The following is a 14,847-nucleotide window of genomic DNA, read 5'->3' on the forward strand; positions in this document are numbered from 1 at the left end:
GCGACACTCCCGTCCGCCCTCTCTTCCTCTCCAACAGCGGTGACGCCGCTTTTTACAAAGCTGGGCTGCGCCTCTGAAGCGCTTCCGCCAGCATTCCATGGTGCGCGCGATAAAGCATCGGCCACCTTGTTCAAGCTGCCCCGGCGGTACTCGATGGCGTACGCGTAACGTTGCAACGTCAGCGCCCATCTCGCGAGTCTGCCTGCGGGGTTCTTTAGCCTCTTTAACCAAGACAATGCCTGATGATCTGTCTGCACGGTGAAGACCGCTCCGTCTAGGTACATGTCGAACTTCGACAATGCGAACATGATCGCCAGGCATTCTTTTTCGGTCACGGAGTAATTCCGCTCCGCCGATGTGAGCGTGCGACTAGCGAACGCGACAGGGCGCAGTTTGCCCTCGTGTTCCTGCAACAAAACAGCTCCAACACCGTAGTCACTAGCGTCTGTCTGCAAGACAAACTGCTTGTTCAGGTCGGGGAGGCGCAGACTAGCGGTATTCGCTATCGCGCGAGCCAAGGCAACAAATGCGTCACTCTGTTCCTTGCCCCAGACCCACTTCGAGCCTTTACGCAACAGCAGGTTCAGCGGTCTTGCAAGCTCCGAACAGCGCGGGATGAATTGCCTGTAGAACGCAACCATCCCCAAAAACCTCTGCAAGCTTTTCACATCCATGGGGCAGGGGTAGTTCAGAATTGCCTGCAGTTTGTCATCATTCGGTCTCAGTGTGCCATCATCCACGACAAAGCCCAAGAGGTTCACTCTCTTCGATGCCAACTGCACTTTCTTTGGATTTATGGTTAGACCGGCACGTCTCATTCTATCGAGAACGGAATTCAGGTGAATGAGGTGCTCCTCGAACGACTGTGAGAATATCACAACGTCGTCGAGGTACGCCATGGCGTAGTTGAACCTTGCATCGCCCAGCACGATGTCCATCAGTCGCATGAACGTGCTCGGGGCGTTAGACAAACCAAACGGGAGTCGAGTAAATTCGAAGAGCCCGCGGTGGCAGGTGAATGCGGTTTTCTCAATGTCACCTTCGGCCACCTCAATCTGCAGGTACCCTCTGCTTGCATCTAGGACTGTGAAGAACCTCGCGTTCCCTAACGCGTACATCACAGCCTCGATCGACTGAAAAGGGTACGCAACCGTAGGCGTCAGTGAGTTGAGCTTACGATAATCAACACACAGCCTGACCGATCCATCTTTCTTCGGCGCTAGAACCACTGGGGACGCCCAGGGACTTTGTGAGGGTCTCACCGCACCGGTATCAATCATCTCGTCAAGGGCACAGTCGAGAAGCTGCCTCTTATGCGCACTTAACGGCCTCGGGTTACACCTGAAAGGGCGCGTATCACCCGTCTGAATCTCGTGCTGAAGCAGGTCGGTTCTGCCCGGTTTCTCCGTGAAGCAATCCGAAAACGGGAGTAAAGTTTCCGCGAGCCTTCGGCGCTGACTACTGGGTCCTGAGAAAGACGCAATAATCGCTTCTAACGGGCCACCGTCTCTCAGCGTCTCGAGGGAGCTCACCTGCCTTTCTGTCGCACAGGTGTGGACAACCACCTTTTGTGCAGGACAGCCGGGCAAGGATGCGCTTTCGAAGGGAATGAGGGGGGCGAGCTGGCTGTAACGATAGCCATTCTCCCCCATGTCGAGCACAATGCCTTCGCTCGAGAGAAAATCCCTTCCCAGAATTACTGGTATTGACAAGCCAGGCAGATAGACGAAGCGATGTCTCCGCTTTCTGCCGTCAAAACGCATCGTAAGACGCACTGCTCCCTTTGCCCTTGCCGCCCCAGCTGCTAAGCTTAACGGGGTTTCGGCCGGTCTGACACGGATGTTACCTATCCGGCAGGCCTCGTACACCTCGTCACCGACCAGTGACAGCGTTGAGCCCGTGTCTACGAGTGCAGAGTAGCATCGACCCGCTAACTGCACTACCATAAAAGGGCTTGAGCGCGGAACGACTCCCTGAGTTCTACAGGCGAGCGGGACAAAGGCCTCCCCGTCGCCGGCGCGGGAGTTCTTTTCCTGACTAGCGCCTTGACAACCATGAAATTCTCCCGCTGACGGTGAAAGGTCGGTGCCACCAGACATCACCGCCAGCGCCTGGCGTTTCCCTGCATACGCCTAGCTTGGCATTCGCGTGCCACGTGGCCGGGCTGGTTGCAATTCCAGCAAAGCCGGTCATTCACCCGCCGCGTAGACGGAGGACCCCTCGTTCCACGAAGCGGTTGGGGACGACTCTCCCCTTTCTCCGCGCATTCCTGACGCTCGCTCCGCGCGTGGCCTGTGAGACCGGCAAGACGCCGCTGCTCGAATGCGTACGGGTCAAGCGCACGAGGGACAACAGGGGGTTCCGCCTGATTTTCCACGGCCATTACCTCGGCGCGCCGAGCCCTCAACTCGCATTCTCGGCCTCCATCCCATGCGCATCCCGGTTCTAGCGATTCGGCCGGCCTGGGGGGCGGCCGGTAGCGCAGTTCGGCGAGTAAATCCGCCTGCACGGTCTTGGCCTCCTGCGCTAAGGCCTCGAGGTTTGTAAAACTGCGGCCCCGCAGATACGGCTTGAAGCGTGGATGGCACTGCCTGATCACACGCGCAACCTGATCTCGGTCGGTTGCCGTCGGGTCTGCCCTCTTGTACAGCTCTTGCATTGCGCGTACGTACTCGAGGAGGCTTTCCTCTGGGTGTTGGGTGCGCAACGCGAGCTCATCCAGCATCCGGCGCTCATAATCAGGCGGCAAGAACTCGGCGCGGAAACGGTCTTTGAAGTCCGCCAGCGACTGGAAAGTCGGCTGGCAGCGCCTCCATCGCGCCGCGCTCTCGACGAGTGCTACAGGCAGGACCTGCCCTAGCACTACGTCATCTGGGGCGCCCAGAGCCGTCTGGTAGTCCTCGAGTTGTTGCAAAAACTCGTGGACTGATTTCGCGTCCGTGTACCCGGAAAAGGAGGGGACCTCCATATTTATCCGCGGGCGCGATGCTGTCGCCGATGCTGCGGCCTGGTTGGCGCCAGCCACCGAACCGAGCTGACGGGCTAATGCGGCAAACATCTCAGTCACCTGCCCCATTACGGCCGCCGCGTCGGCCGTCTCACTACCGGCTGCCCCGCCATCCAAAGCCGTGGCTAAAACATCCTTTCTGGGAGGCATAGTTCGCGCTAACTGTCCGGCCGCACCGGCTAACTGCTCATGGCAACAAGAATATTCACATACACAACAATCTATCTACAAACACGCGGAAATACACAACACAAAACGCCCGAAAACTACATAAATAACACAAAACCCCTAACAAATTTACAACACTACACAAGTCGCTACCCCGCGAACATTCCGCCTGACCCGCTCCTTAACCCTATCGGTCCGGCGTGGCCCTGAACAAAGAGGGCCTGCCACGAGTCTGGCTGCACGTCCCAAAATCGGCAGAGAAATCGTCCACAAGGTGTTAATTAAAGCCCCACGTTGGGCGCCATTATTTGTGGGCAATTCCTCTGCGCGGGGACGCACAGGCAGTCACTCGAGGCAGGACTTTGTACAGACGGTTTTATTCTCACATCAGGGGGGCCGGTCGTCGTCGTGGCAGCTGGGTCAGGTGGTCCTTTCGGCAGGGCTGGTCCGAGAGCAAGAGACCGCGAGCCTCTCCGGTCTCGCCTTATAAAGGCTTTCTCCTCGCCTCTCTCCCCCCGCCCCACCACTCGGGAAGAAGGGTTCCAGACTACCCGCGGTGAGCGGCGCGGGATTTGACTTGCCCGCGAGCAGACCCTACAAGGTGATGGTTCATTCTTCTGATATGTAGCAAAACCTTTCTTTTAGAATGTTTCCATCGATCGCATCGAAGAGTTAGGACTGCCATAGAAAACCTAAGGGGAACGCTTTTGGCGGTAGCAAAAGCATTTATAGGAAAAAAAAATCAAGACTGCCATCGAATGATCTGTGGATATATTGATTGTTATAGTGAAATCTTACATTTTATGAAAAACTACCTGCATAAATGGTTCCCCGCTCAAAAATGATTTTTTCCAGAATAATTGGGTATGAGCCATTCAGGACACCATTCACTATAGCGAATGGTGTAAACGAATGCTACACGCTTTGCTAGAGCGGTAAACATCTGTCCGATAGCCTGTTCCTGTACAGTGGTCGTATACCGTTGATTTGTTATCAGTAAAGCAATATCCGGTGGCTGCGATAACGAAACGAATTGCAGTTGAGCTGAAATGGTTTTGATATCAGTGCCCGGCCGCTGTCTCCACTTATGTTTGTGGACGACCAAAATATGTGTCGCGAGATTTTTTATTCCGCCTCTTTTCTAAGCATTGCTTGACAACAATAAAAAGCCATTTTATCATAGCCAGGATTAGTGCACGTGGAACAAAAGGTCAGGTACAGCTGTGAATAGCAGACGAGAATGCTTCTCAAACATGCATCTGGAAGGGAGTCGTACATTAATTGTTACGCGCTCCTGAGCTTGTTGTGACTGTAGGAAGGATGAAAGGGAAAGTGCACGGGCCTGCCCACTGGTTCGGGCTGAGCCACACTCGCTGCTACTTGCAGACAGAAGAGAGTTGAAAGACGTGAGAGAGAAAAGAAAGATTGAAAGAACAGACGCGCGTCGCAACAACTACGTCCGCCGAAGTGGCGACGCCGGCTGTAACAGATACCCCAAGCCCAGCTATGCATACGCTGGCACCTTTTATATGCATTGCTTTCCAGACATAAAATAAAAGTCCTCTTCCAGAAAGTTTCGGTTGTTTCTTTTATTGCAGGAACGCCTGAACGAGTAATGGTTTCCTGCCCCTTTCCTCTTTATTACGTACTTGAGAATATTTCAAATAAAACCCCACACTGCACTGCAGCATTATGCTCCAGAGCAAAGCCGATCAGTGGCACATGACCGCAGCTTTATGCGAGAGTTTACCTTTGAACCTAAGGCTGTACCAGTAAGCCATTAACTTGAGGAATGAGAGAGTGCTGAATAAGAGGCAAGCAGCACCTGCTCGTGTAATCTATTGCGCGTGAGGACACTGCCAAAGGCTCTTTCCCACATGTACGACACGCGTGAGAAAAATTAAGGAGCTTCGATACTCCCGTTAAACTTCGTTTCGTCCCCGCTTAACTATACGTTTCTTGTTTCTTGTAACTTGCTCTGTAACAGGCTTTGGAGCAGAAAACACCATACGTGACGTCGTCGTGTTTTCTTCGAATAAAGCTGAATATAGAAAGGGAGGGGGTCTCTAATTATTGGTGATCTGATATGCATATTTTGACGAAGGTACACTGGCTATTTTACACTCGACCGAACAGATTCGAAGCCGCACTCCCAACTTTACACGGAGCTCCTGATGCCGAGAAGCTTCAGTGAATGGAGAAAACATTATTCCCGCAGTCTGATCGGAGGACAGGCTCCCTAAACGGTGGTATTACAAGCGGTGATAACTTTTTGCATTTTTTAAAAAATCTAAATTGCATTCCCTTATCAAAATGGTCTATAGACAGTCTATAAACTTCTTATTGACTCTACTGACTTCCTATAGATATTACTCTTTGTCTATTCATAGTCTATAGACTGTATACAGACAAAAGTCTACTAAAAGTGTATGGCCATAAATCTATAGATTATCCATAGACTGTCTATGGTATTTGTATCGCCTATAGAGTTTTCTCTATAGACTTTTGTCTATAGACAGTATATAGACTTTATAAGCAGAAGTCTACAGACACTCTATAGACTGTCTAAAACTTTTTTGTAAGGGTTAACAGCAAGTAACATTACTTTTTTCTTATATTCCTGAACAGACTGTGCCCTAATGGAGCGGTCGTAGAGTTAGATTTCATTTTTAAATACGAATATTTTTTGCCCGAAGCCAGCAGCCCGGTTCGTTCGAGTTGAAACAAACCTCGCAGCGCCAACCGGACTCTGCTCTTACCTGTACCGAAGTGTCACGCGCACTTCAAATAAACTCATATAAAAAAAAAACTGATACAAATCGCGCATGTTGTCACTAATGGCGTATTCCAATCGGCGATCCGGAGCAAGTTTTCTTGCTGCACCAAGCATGTTTCAGTGGGCGATTTGGATTCAGATCACGAGTTCTGACTGGACGGCGCTGAGCTGTTCTAGATCGCCACTTGGAATGCGTCATAAGGTTGATCTTATTAGCCTCATTGCCATTGCGCCATTTGCGTAGGCGGTGCGGCGACGTGGGTAATTAATACCCTAGATTGTCCTCAACGATGCAAAGCAAACAGCTTAGCCAAGTGACACTCAAGATAATAGTTACAGAGCTCGCTGCCTGTCCAGCACATCATGCACTTTGAGAAAGCGAAGTCACTCCGAACCAGCTCGGCCTCTACCAAGCAAGCCAAACTAAGCTCACTCGACACGCACATGTTGTAAGTGAAGAGCGAATAAAAAAAAAAAAACGAGGACTCTTTAGCTCGGCAGCTTGGAGCATACCGCATGCAGACGTAACTAACTTTTAGTCGACACCTGTCATCTGGCGCTCTTTAGCCCTCAACTCATAACCAAGAAAACGCCCCACTCTGCTTCAAGCGGTTATCTTCTCACGTCGCTCTCCTCTTGCTGTGAATCCACGCGTTTGGAATCAATGAACATTCATAAATGGGGTAGCATTATAAAGGATGCCAGTGGCGCGTCAATTAGCCGAAAAAAAAATGATGGCAGCCGGTTTTTCTCCGATATGTAGCGTTATGTGCGCATAAATTCGCACTGGTTCAGCAACGCAAAACGCGTATTACCCGTGGGATCGGACCAAATAAGACTAAAAGTCGCCTTTAGTCTTAATTTCGTCATAGGTCGATTCTGTAGATCTGTCGAGTAGAAAGCACCAGCAATTTAACTGCCCTGACCCGAAAGTTTTTCTTGACGTAAGTTAGTTCCAAAGACAAATGTCAGTATTTCGTCGTTTCGTGAATGAATGAATGAATTGCCACGTATTGCCAGAATCGCCACGAGACAGCGAAGTGTTAGATAAGGTATGAAATTAATGAGCTGAAGTCATGTGTAACAGCCGTTAAAAAAGTTAGTGTCAGGTTTAAATGGATATGCCAGAGAACAGTGCTTCCTTTTCGCGGGAATATATACAGCAATTTAAACATTCTCCAGAATAAACGGCATTGGCGTGCAATTTGTCACTTAAAGAAAAAAAAAATGTTGGCCTGCTAGCCAGTGAGAACGTTATTCAGGCATTCAGCGAAAATTGTGATCTTGAAACTGTACCTTGAGCAGGTCACGTGAGCAATGTGGGCGTGACCCAAGCGGACCTTGAAGTAAGCGCTCTCACGGACACGCATGGGTTTGGGGGGGCTTTGAGGTGGGGGAGGGAGGCGTGTGCAGCTCAAGCTCTCGCTGTTCCAGCCTTGCCTATCAGGAGGGGATACTAAATGTCTGCGAGCTTCCTTACGTTCACCCGGTAATACTTCCCTAATGCGGCACTGCTGTTGACTACTGGAGCGAATAAACCGACGAGGGGACAACAAGGCGCGCATGACTGCGTCGTCGCATGCAAATTGGGCAGCGCGGACTTCAGCGAGTGTCCTCTCGTCGCGGTGCATCCCTCTCGTAGGCTGCTCGAGTCGGGGCGGACGTAATCGTCCGCATCCGCCGCTCTGCATGGTGACGTGATAGGAATCTGCCGACAACAGGTGTGGTGGTGGTGGGGAGGAGGAGGAGGAGAAAGCGCGCGAAGCGGCGGCATTTCGCAACCAGTGCGCCCCTCGCCATCATCGGCGGACACGGTGAGTGTGCGTGGCCGTGTACGGGGGCGACAGATGCCCCCCCCCCCCCCCTCCCCTCGAACTTCCCCCCTTTTTTAGTCCCGCTACTCGGCTGCTCGGCCGGAACGAGTTTTCGTGTGCCAACGGGCAAGGCTGGACGATCGCGTGCCCTTACTCCACTCCTCCGACTGCTCCCGAGTTTCTGGCAGGGGCAAGCGCGTTCTGAGAATGCGCCGTTCTCGGAGTCGGTGTTACGCACACGAACGAACGTACGCACACGCGCACCTACGCACAGGAGAGATCGCACGAATCGCATACAACAGCTGCTTACTTACGGCAGCGACGCCTTCCTCCAGCATCAGAATTCTGGAGTCAGTGCTTCTGGCAAGAAAAGAGGTCACGATTGTTGATTGTTGACGAAAATCAACTCCGGTGCTTCTGAAGAGAGAGACAAAAAAAATGATAATGAGGTATTCGCTCTTCCTCTCGTTTTTTTTTTATTTTCGCACTTATTGCGCCTTCAGATGAAGGACCGATCTCCAGGAGAATAAAAATTTTGGAATCTGACATTTTAATTCACAAAGGTGAGTCTGCGGGTTGGGACTGTAGTCATTTAAAAGATACGGAGTGCACCATCTTAGAGTGCAGAGTCAAAGATATACTAAAAGGCGCCAAAAGCGTCCCACCTCCTTGGTGCGGTTTTTTTACTTCTAATCTTTATCCATAAACAATCATCTGGCCAACCATAGCCGGACATTGCTACGCCATCGTACGCTCTGCTCTGCAATACCCACGAGTCTGTCCCTAAGACTGTACGTTTTCCTAACGTTGTAAGGCTCTGACATCATGCGGAACCTATTATCTCGCCCTATTTTACGAAATAATTGCAAGCAGGGCTCACTTCAGGCACGCAAACAAGCACCTCTCCCCCCCCCCCCCCCCCCCCGAAAGTTACCTTAGGCCCCTACCGAAAAATATCATGGCTACGTGTCGGGCTCGTTGAAAACGCATCGTTTAAGTCAATCTTAAAAATTCATCCTGCTTGGCATATGGTGAGAAGACACCAAGAGAGAGAGAGAAAAATGGACGGAAAGGCAGGGAGGTTAACCAGGCGATGCCTGGTTGGCTACCCTACACTTGGGGAGGGAAACAAAGGGGAAAAAAGGAAAAAGAGCGGCAATAAAATGGGTTTTCTCAGTCTAATCTAATCTGCCTTGAGACATAGCGACCATGAGCAATTTGTAGCGGAGAAGACACCAAAGCATGTTCTGTTCCTTTACAGATTAAGCCTCGTACTTTTTAGCGGACACACCCTGCACAGTATAACGCTGGGAATACCGTCTTGAAAACAGACAAAAAGGGAGGTTAACATTAACTTGGGCATGACACCAGCATATTTTATTCCACTGCATGGGGAAAGTAGATCTGTTCTTTTCAGGCACCTCATATGCATCGATATGAATGAGATTAGTTGGATTCAAAACAAAAAAACTCAAAGACTGGTGATTCTTGAAAACTTTGTCCAAAGTTAGGCCTTCAGTGTTGTACTTACAAAATTCTCCAAAGCTGTCGACCTTCAAAGCTTTGATGACTGTAGCTACGCAGCAAAAACTGGTATTAAATTTCTGAAACCATCATATGTTAGGATAAAAATAGAGATGCCTGTGGTAAAGGCTACGATGGTCATCCTCCAAATGTGATTTAATTGCTCTACCCCCCCCCCCCCTCCACTTTTTTTTACTTTAAGAGGTAGTTCAGCACCTCGTATGTTTCTTCCGGTGCTTAGCAGCCGGTTCAAAGCCAAGCGCGAATTTCGCAGAAAGTTCGCCACTCGAATTAAACTCGAAGTTCGCCACTCGTTCGCATCCGTCTCATAGCAGGATGCCGGCATCGTTTATCTGTGTGTAGTTATTTTAAGCATGAAATGCTTTTAGCCCCCGTTGTCGGCAGTGTGGTGACGTCACGCCGAGACCGAGAGCCATCATCCGGGCACTGAAATCCACTCATCCGGGCACTGAAATCCACTCATCCGGGCACTGAAATCGAGTCATCCGGGCACTGAAATCGAGTCATCCGGGCACTGAATTCCAGTCATCCGGGCTCTGAAACGAGAACATCCGGGCACCGTACGAGACTTAACGAGATTTAACGAGACTCTCTAAGCCCTCCTACGCGACCGGCATGCAAGCAACGGTTGGTCTCCAAACGAGTCACAAAAAATAACTGCTGCCAGTGCCTTCTCAATGTTTATCAAGATATCAGTCGCGCTGTGCGTTTGATAATGCACGGAATTATAATTTCCGATTTCTAATAACTCCTGCAAAAAGCACATAAATGCCACGTACACTTCGTTGTCGTACGTGATCTCTTAGGGGCTTCGCGCATCGAAGCAAAGCTGCGCAGGTGCACAGGGGCCCGGGGGAGAAGCGCTGCGTTCAAAGGGCAAGGCATCGCGCCGAACGGGTGGTGGCGTTCCTCCCTTGCTTTACGGTGCGGTTCGGGTGTCCACCGAGATGGCAGAGAATTACTGCGCCATTTCCTTTCCTCAAAAAACCAAATGGCAAGGCATCGCGCTGAACGGGTGGTGGCGTTCCTCCCTTCCTGTACGGTGCGGTTCGGGTGTCCACCGAGATGACATTAGGCCCGTAAACATTTCATGCTTACTCTACTCTCGGTTACGGGAGAGGCAGAGATTTTTTCCCATTCTCGTTTGAAAACATGTAAAGCTAGCATTCTTTTGCGATCTACGCTCTTACATCACGCATCCTGTTTATGCGCTTCAAACGAACATTATCTTTACCTTCACACGCCTGTTTAGCAAGCAGTGCCTGTGAGAATGGCGAAAGCATGGGAAATGACTTACCTGTTGCTATTTATTTTTTTTTGTCGTATTTGCCGCGAAGCTACACGACGCCTAATCGCATAGTATGTACGCGATTTAATCGTCTCTCTTGCTTGGAAGTGCTACTATATCTGCGTTCTCCGGCCTAGATTAAGGATGTAAAGTACCGACGCTTTCTGTGAAATCTCGCCACAAGTTTATGAACACGTTATCAGACCAAGTGCACCTGCAACAGTACAACAGTGCAGCGGAACCTGAATGCCTTTACCCTTCCGTGAGTTACTTCACCTTACAACTTTGCCGAAAAAGATGATTCACTGAAGTTTACATCACTCGGACCTTTAATATATACCGGGTGTTTCAACGAACACTTTAAAAAATTCTCCTAAGTAGAATTTTCTTGGTAAAGATATGGCTTTTGCAGCATAGTATTACCAACGTTGGCGGACACCAGAAAACCGGTGAATCGTATTAAGGCGGAAGCCTTTAATGCGTCATCGTTGTAAGCAGGAGTTGTCGACAGAAAATGTCACGCTTTTCAATTGGTCGAAATGCTCGTGACGTCACAGTGCGCGAATTTCAAATGGGGCCAATTGTACTTTGGCTAGTAACCATGCAACCAATCAGAGGGATCGTACAGTGATGCTCCAACTAAGTTGGACTGAGTTTAGTTAATTGCTTAATTAATCAATTAGCCTAATTAAGATAGAGGAGAACGAAGAGGTCAGAAGAAAGAGGAAAAGAAAAGAAAGACGCGCGCCGCAGCGACAACAGCGTCCGCGGCAGAAGATGCTGCTGAAAAAAACAGATAAGTACGAAACCGCGTTCGCTCCACCACCACGCACTTCCCCACTCAGTTCGACGTTGCTCGTTTCATATACGTTGTGTCGAACATCCTAGACAGTTCCAACAATTGACAGGTGAATGACAGAACACGATGGATAGAAATACAATAACATAAATATGAAATAGCCTAATTAACCTTTCTAGTTAGACCGCATAAATCAATAAAACCGATTACGAAATTGGTCGAGTTGGGGAATCGAACCAGGGTCTCCGGAGTGCGATACGAGCACGCTAGCCACTCCGTAATGCCAGCTGAATGGTTTGGAATGAACAAAGGCGCGTCTAGCTAATACGGCGTCTTCGTTCACTCCCATCTTCCCCCTTTCCCTTACGGCGAGGTGCAGGTGTCCACCCAGATATGCGAGATAGATACATTTCCTTTCCTCAAAAAATAAATTTACCGTCCAGCTAGGCGTACAGCCGAATTGGCGATGGCGTTCTGTGGACTCCCTGGCAGCGTTGCAAGACGCTGTCGCGTTCCACTCTTACAGGCGAAGCTTAACATGTTAACCGGACATCAGTAACACACGCAGACAGCCAATGGACGCGTCATTCGCTGGCAGCACTTGAATCATCATTTACAACCACATTCGTGACAGAATGCTGTACTAAGGCTTTCGCCTTGCACCACTTTAGTCGCCAAAGTGACTCCTAATTTTTTAGGTAGTAAACTGGTTCACTAATGTTTAATAATTAATTTTTTAATTATTACAGTTAGGAGCCTAGTTGCAATTAGATATTTGTGGCCGGTCGTTAGTAATAGCCATATTAGTTTTTAGAATTTCGAAAATGCGATTATCCTCGGCGCTGTGGCTCGACAAAATTTGACTGGTCGACTAGTTACGTACACTGGAGGGATGCTTTGCCTGCATGCATTCGATAGCGCATGTATTTTTCGCACGATGCAGCCAAACCCGAATTTTCAACCGGAACTGGAACCGAACTCATATTTTTTCGCCATCTTGGTACTGAACCCGAGCCGGAACGATTCAAAGAAACAGTTCTGTACCAGTGCGGGACTCGGTCAGCCCCACTTTTTGCAACCCGGCAAAATTTTATTTCTTTTTTTTAGACGAAATGAGATCTACTCGCTCTATATATATATATATATATATATATATATATATATATATATATATATATATATATATATATATATATACATACACGCATATATATATAACGTCTTGTATCCTTTACGTGTCAGAGTCCAGGCTAAAATAGCGGATTATTATAGCCTCCGCATATACATTCATGGCTCAAGGACGGGCAGGAGAAAATTTTTAAAATATTGTAGACATCCCCGAATGACAACTAAAACAACTATGACCTTCGATAATAAGGTAATATGGATAAAAAATAATACCCAGGATTTTTTAAACTGTTTGCTCAGAAGAAAAAGATTTTTTTTTTTCAAAAAGAAAAGAGCTCGCTATGCATCACTCGTTGCAAAAATTCACCCCCAAATCCAGCTTAGAACGTAGCGATAGCGCTAGTTTCTCTTGACTGCACTCAGGAGTGGTGGTGGTGTTCCGCATCGCTTACACAGCCGCTTGCAAATGGCAATAAACACCAGTGACCCCTGCGTAAGCGTACGTGACCGCGCACACTCCAGTTACGGATGCGATGGTCAAGGAATGCATTCTCGGTGGTTTCTTTCTTTCTTTCTTTCTTTCTTTCTTTCTTTCTTTCTTTCTTTCTTTCTTTCTTTCTTTCTTTCTTTCTTTCTTTCTTTCTTTCTTTCTTTCTTTCTTTCTTTCTTTCTTTCTTTCTTTCCTTCTTTCTTTCTTCCTTTCTTTCTTTCTTTCTTTACTTCTTTCTTCCTTTCTTTCCTTCTCTCTTTTTTCTCTTCCTTTCTCTCTTTCTTTCTTTGCTAACTGCGAAACGTGCGCGGTATTCATCCCCCCTAAGTAGATGACGTTCAAAACGCTCTATACAGGGCGTTCCCTTTCCTCTCCTTGGTTATGTCTTGTTAACGATATGCCACAGCGACGCTCTGTACGTTAAATGAAATGCTTGTGGCGACACCAGTCTAACACAAAGCGCACAACATATATCGATCTCGTTTTTTTTCCTTCCCGTTTTCTTTATTTATCTTTTTTAGAGATACTATCAGCCAAAAAAAGGGCCACGATAGGAGTGGTTTCATGCAACCTATTATGGGAAAGGGATGAAAACAAAACGCTGGAAAACAGTCCAAACAAAAAGCAGTGCAAAATACATCAGTAGGAGTGCTTTCATAACAACCTAATTAGAAACAAGAATCGATCCTTTCTTCCGCGCAGTCGTTTTTCTCGGTGCTAGTTATTAACACGAAGCATCATCCCAAGAGCAAAATGGTTCAACTTTCTGCCTACAGCTCGTGCATTTAACCCTCCTCGCTTTTCTTTTCTCTTGCCACAGCAAACCGTGCCTAATCGTTACAGATCCGCTTAAACCGCGCATACTGGGCCAACTGTCTTCGCCCGACTCGCTGAGGCCCCCACCACGTGTTCAGCGCTCCCGTTGGCGCGGCCGGGTGTCATCCATTCTGCTGCCGGGTGCCTTCTGCCGGAGTAAGGCAGTGCGAGGAGGAGGTAATTCTTTCGCCTCCTCATTCTCGGCCTCCCTTCTCGCCCCCCGTGAGTGGTCTCGGAGGAAGCTTCTTCCCTCGCGGAAGACTCGGCCCCCGCCAGCCAATCACCTGCCCCTGGGCCATGCATCAGCATCACCATCACTTAACTGCCCTCCCCTCATCCGAGCGGACGGAGTAGCAGCATCCTCGGCGCCGGCAGCAGCCGGCTGCACGACAACTCCTCGCCGACGTCCCCTGCCTGCCTGGCTGCCCCTCGGCCCGCTTTCGTACACACACCTCCTACGTGCGCTCACACTCTGAGATTTCCTTTCGTCACCCTCGCTCGTGGACACTTTCGGCCGGTGCTCAGCCGAAAGGAGTGTCTGTCCTCGTCGCCATCAGCTAGAGCATCTTCCGAAAATAGGGCCCACCTCGTCATTTTCTGATTGCTATTTGTGCATTCGAAGGACGTCGAGTTGAGCCAGGCCCATCCGTTTCGCTGTCTTCGGGTTCCCCCGAGCCGTTCAGCACGCTTCGTCGCTCCACGTGTTACCTCAGTAGACGTTAACCCCTTCGAGACTCTGACTCCCCTGACTCTCGGCCTTGCGCTGAGAAGTCTTCCAGCAACCGCGTTTCGTCCTTGCCCTTTCTGATAGCAGTTCATGGACTCCCTACAGCAGAGTACTAGAACTCCCTGTGTCGATGTGAGTGTGAGTGACCCAGAACGAAGTGCCCATGTGTGAATCGCGATCAATTCTTCCTTCTCAACCAAACCTAGGACTTCGCCGTTTGTGGCTCTGGCCCCAAAAGGCTCTTCAAAGACGCCCCGTATACTAGAATCAAGTTATTTTTTTTAATGCC

This window comes from Amblyomma mixtum, chromosome 6, assembly GCF_055824585.1.
Source record: "Amblyomma mixtum isolate Tamu chromosome 6, ASM5582458v1, whole genome shotgun sequence".
Lineage (NCBI taxonomy): Eukaryota > Metazoa > Arthropoda > Arachnida > Ixodida > Ixodidae > Amblyomma > Amblyomma mixtum.